At 40.3% G+C, this 5178-nt stretch overlaps 1 long non-coding RNA gene across 1 annotated transcript; it reads left to right on the forward strand.

The window, feature by feature from the left end:
* Positions 1 to 415: 415 nt before the first annotated feature.
* On the forward strand, positions 416 to 4752 carry LOC111820280 (uncharacterized). Its single transcript, XR_002823832.1, has 3 exons — positions 416 to 434; positions 620 to 723; positions 4393 to 4752. It is a non-coding gene; the product is annotated as an uncharacterized LOC111820280 (long non-coding RNA).
* The last annotated feature ends 426 nt before the right edge of the window (positions 4753 to 5178 follow it).

The raw sequence follows: 5178 nt of genomic DNA on the forward strand, positions 1-5178 counted from the left end.
ATGTAATAGCTGCAGTGTTGCTTCCATTTCATAACCACTGAGCCGAGCTGTTTCCTACTTCCATAGTTGACTGTCCCCTTGTTTGAAGACCCTGACTAAAGACTCTACCCCGTTATCATCTGCAGCAGAAGTGTCTGAATCCGGGTGGCCTCCACCATCTGAACAGGTAGTAAAGGACTTTTCCTGGTTGGGTCTAGCAGATCCCTAAAGAACCTGTTGGAAATGACAGGTGAGAACCCCACACTAGTGTGCTGATCAGGGCCGTGGCATTGCCCCTGGCAGAGCTGGCAAAAGGATGCAGCTCTCAGGGAATAGCCCTACCGATGGACTCCTGAGCCAGCCTTTTGTGTTTATTCATGCAGACGAGTCACATAGATCATCAGAGTTATCCAAGATGCTTTAAAGAAATACAACTTCTTCTGCCCCATCACCTGGTATTCTGCTCATATAAATTTGGGGTGGGCCCAGGAATACTTTTTAAAAGCTTCCTAGGTGATTCTAGCAGACTTTGACCTAAGTAATTGAGCCTTTCCAAATGAATGATTTACCTGGAGTGAGAGGGGATACCTTTTGAGCTGTAATAGTTTGCTAACCTGTCTAAAAATGTAATATTTTACAGGGCTTTGAAGGGCTCTGATTTAGTTCTGTCATTAGCCCTTACTGAATTAGCTGTACCTGTCATGAAGTTCATGGACTACACTCTGTCTCTATTGGGATTTGGAGGTATGGAAGGCTCTTAAGTCACCTTCAGTTTCTGAGCCCTGGGCTTGTGGGTTGCATGGAGGTAGCAATGCCTGGTCCACCCATCTTCCCAGTCTCCAGTCTCCAGGCTCAATCTTTCCCTTCCCACAGTCCAGCCCAGGCCTGGAAGTACATCGGTGGCCTTAGTTTTTCATTCTCTGGGCATGGCCTGAGTCCTGCCACACACAGATTGGATCTGATGTGCCAGGCAAAAGTGCTATGCGACCTCTCTGTTGGACCCTCTCCTTCCCCTGACATACTGGTTTTGACCTCAGTTTACCAGCCTAACATTCCGGTTTGTCACTGGATCTGCAGCCTACCTGAGTCTTAGTCTACTTCGCCAGCACTCTGACTTACCGCCTGCCTCTTACCCTTCCCTCTCTGTGGTCTGCTCTCTATACTCTCCACCAATTACTGGACCCTACAGCATGTGAAGCGGCGCATCCTATGGTGGCCAAGAGTGCTGCTCTAGACATAAACTGCCTGAGTTGGAAGCCGGATTGAGCACTTCCTAGCTGGGCGAGCTTGGGAAAGCAACCTAACCACTCTGTACCTTAGTTTCTTCATCTGTAAAACAGGGAAATTATTGTATCTGCCTCTCAGAATTGTATGAATTAAATGAGATAACACATGTAAAATACTTGGAAAATGTTCAATAGATGTAAGCTTCTCTCATTATAATTATTACTGGCTTACCCAGAACCATGACACCATTGCTTGCTTGATTACAAATTTTGCCTGCTATATGCAGTTGGAGAGTTCCTGGGTGGTGCAAACAGTTAAGCACTCGACTGCTGGCTGAAAGATTGGCTGTTTGAACTCACCGAGGGGCATGTCTGGAGACAAGTCTAGTGATCGGCTTCCCAAAGATCACAGCCTTGAAAACCCTGTGGAGCAGTTCTACTCTGCATACATGGGCTCACCATGAGTTGGAATCGATTTGATGGCAACTAACAACAACAACCACATGGAGTTGAGTTCACTACATCGTTTGGACATTATCCATTGTGCTGCCCAGCATATAAAGTTCCAGCTGCCTCAGTCAGCAGTGTTTCTGAGGACTCTGAGAATCTCTTGCTAAACCAGCCCTGTTTCTGACAATTTCTCTTCAGTTTTCTTGCTTTTTTTCTGACTGAATTGTCCAAGTTCTTTTCAACTTCATAGGCTCTACTTTCCAATCCCTCAATCATCTTTTCACCTCCAGTTTAAACCTTTTCCATTTTTTTTTTTCTCATTGAGGTACTTAGACTGAATGCCATTTAAGAAGGGCACAAGCTAGGCTGAGGTTGGTTGGAAGATTATCTTGGGGTTTCTACCTGCTTTCCCCTGTTCTCCATTCAGAGTTGTGGTAACTTGTTAAATTTCAGGATGTAGCTGTGGTTTTGTTGCTGAGACTCTGGCTCACTACTGAGAATGTTGTGTGTTTTGTTACATTATTTTTCTTGCATTATTTTACAAAAATGAATAAGATCTTCTCAAGAAATTGCCCATCTATATTGGGAAGTTTAGCGATAGGCTGCTCTTTTTGCAGTGGTGAATATAATGAAATAACTATGAAACAAGATGAGAAAGAGTATTGCTATTTATTCAGCAGATATTTAATTAGTACTTCTTTTGTGCCAGGCACTGTTCTGGATGCTTAGGGGATATTAGTGAAAAGAAACAAAGATCTGTGCCATGGAAATTATTCATCCAAGGTGGGCACAAAATTGATAGCTGTTTTTAATAAAAATATTTTAATTAAAATTTGGAGATCAGAAGTATTTTAAGATGTATTAAAGTTAAAACAGATCATTAAGGATTAGGAATTATGACATTTCATTAAAAAGTTGGCAAAATACAGATGTTAGTGATATTTGAGTTTATAAATAATAAATATAACAAATAACAGATGTAGTCAGCTTTTACCTTCATATACATTTTCTATTTTCAAAAGGTAACCTACATAACGAAAGGTATTACATTCCCACCCCCCACCCCCCATATCTGGAATCTTGTAAACAATGTTGATTAGGCTCTAAGATAAATTGTGCTTGGTAAAAGTTACAAATACCGATTGTTATTATGTTAGTAATTTTTTAAATTGCTAATTCATATGTGATATGTGTGTGATATAATTAATGAGATAAGTCAAATCTGTTAACAAAAATTCCAGTTTGTTATGTGATTATTTAATAAAGGTGCTCAGGCTTGTGAGGTTTCTTAAAGATGTGCTTTAGATTATTTACAAAGAATTTTAAGAAAAGTTCCTCTCTCCCATGCAATACAGTGGTCAGCCATACTTTAAGAGGGAATGACAATCTTTGGGACTCAAAGTTTCAGTCTTCCCTTATTACTATTTTCTGAGTAGGCGCCAGAGTGACGTCCCTGCTTGAGAAGAGTTAAGGGTTATGGCGGCAAGGGTAATGGGAGGGGAGGCATGACGCCAGCTTGAAGATCATGTTCTCACCTGTGTGGTAAAATAGTCTGGTGCAGGGATTATTTCATGACTTTCTCAAACAGCACAAGTGACAGAGAATATAGAAAGGAAAGAGCAGTTTTGACCTAGCTGTTAAAAATACAAATTACTATGGGAAGAGTCATGCTTTAATTGTTTATAAACTAATATCTTAATTGTGTAACAGGCAAGATAACCACTGTGTTTTAAAATAGTTCTAATATTTTATGTTCTAGAATTTTTTTCATTTTAAAGATTAGGAAACTGAGGTGCAGATAAGTTAAGTAAGTTGTCCAATGTCAGTTAAATGCAGAGCTGGGATTGAGGTCTGCCTTACTTTAAGAACCTGTGTTTGTTGTTGGGTGCTGTTGAGTCAATTTCAACTCATAGTGACCCCATGTGACAGAGTAAAACTGCCCCATAGGGTTTTCTTGGCTTTAATCTTTACGGAAGTAGATGACCAGGTCTTTCCTCCTCAGAGCTGCTGGGTGGGTTCGAACCGCCAACCTTTCGGTTAGAAGCCAAGCACTTAACTGTTGGGCCACCAGTGCGCCTTGGTTCTGATACTTTAGCATATTTAAATTACATGTTAAAATATTAAATGAAAACATAAGGCACAGCTCTTAAAAAAAAAATAAAGTGGAAGTTCACAAACTTATTGAAAACCCAGCCTGTATCCTGCACTGTACCAAGGTCCTGTGAATACAAAAGCTGACTAAGACACATCTCTGGTTCTCAAGGAACTCACAACAGAGAACAGGGAGGAAATGATAACTATGACACCAAATAAATACTATTCAATGTTGTGGATGTTTTACCAGGCTAGATTTCCTCAAATTTTTATAGGGGGTGGACTGCTTCTAGGAAATTTTATTATCAAGTTCTCTGTCTCTCTCTTTTTACCCTTGTGTTTTTGTGCTCTTAAATGGTTTTTTGCAGGTCATCTGTAATGCTTTGAAAAGTACAAAGTGTATTTTAAAAATAAATTAATAAGGATAATCCTCTGATAAAATAAGATTTGAGTGCACAAATTATAGAGTAATCTTAAACCATCATATACAAAACATCCGCAAACAAATGGGCTGTTCAGAAAAAGGCTCAGAGTAAATTAGCTGGAGGGGTTGTCAAGGGCATGTTTTTTTTCCTGATTTAAAGGGATTATCACTGGGTAATTTCCTTGTATTCATATAACTTCAGTCTCCTTTTTACTACAGCTGAGGTACAAAGAATCTGACCAGGATTGAGAGGAGAGGGCAACTGGGAAGATGCAGAATTCTCCAGGTGGGAAGGTCAGTGAAATTGTAGTTTTGGAGGGTCATTAAAATGGTATAGGACTGAGCAAGGTTTTGTTCTGTAATACGTAAGGTCTCTATGAGTTGGAACTGACTCAATGGCAACTAAGAACGACATAGGATGGGGAAAGATAAGCCCTGACTAGGTAATTAGGGAAGGAGATGGTTAAAGACCTGAAGGGGTCTGATGCTGGAGAGCAGGTAGAAGAAGTATTTTCACTCAGTACCTCTAAAGCACAAAGAGATGAGTATAACCTAAATGTTTCCAGTTCTAAAAGTCAAGTCGGGGGAATTTTGTGTGGGCCTAAGAAGCAAACAAACAAACCAACCCCAAATCAGTTGCCTTCAAGTTGATTCCGACTCATAGAGACCCCATGTGTTGCAGAGTAGAACTGTGCTCCATAGGGTTTTCACGGCTGTGACCTTTTGAAAGCAGATTGCCAGGCCTCTTTTTTTGTGGTGCCTCTGGGTGGGTCCAAACAGCCAACTTTTTGGTTAGCAGCAGTTCAAATCCACTAGCCACTCCTTGGAAACCCTATGGGGGCAGTCCTACTCTGTCCTTTAGGGTAGCTATGAGTCGGAATGGACTCGACACAAACGGGGTTTTTTTTTTTTAATATTTTTTAAAAAATATTATTGTTGTACTCCAAGTGAAAGTTTACAATTCCAGTTAGTCTCTCATACAAAAATGTATACATACATTGTTAT

The sequence above is a fragment of the Trichechus manatus genome, unplaced genomic scaffold, assembly GCF_000243295.1.
Source record: "Trichechus manatus latirostris isolate Lorelei unplaced genomic scaffold, TriManLat1.0 scaffold00032, whole genome shotgun sequence".
NCBI classification, from domain to species: Eukaryota; Metazoa; Chordata; class Mammalia; order Sirenia; family Trichechidae; genus Trichechus; species Trichechus manatus.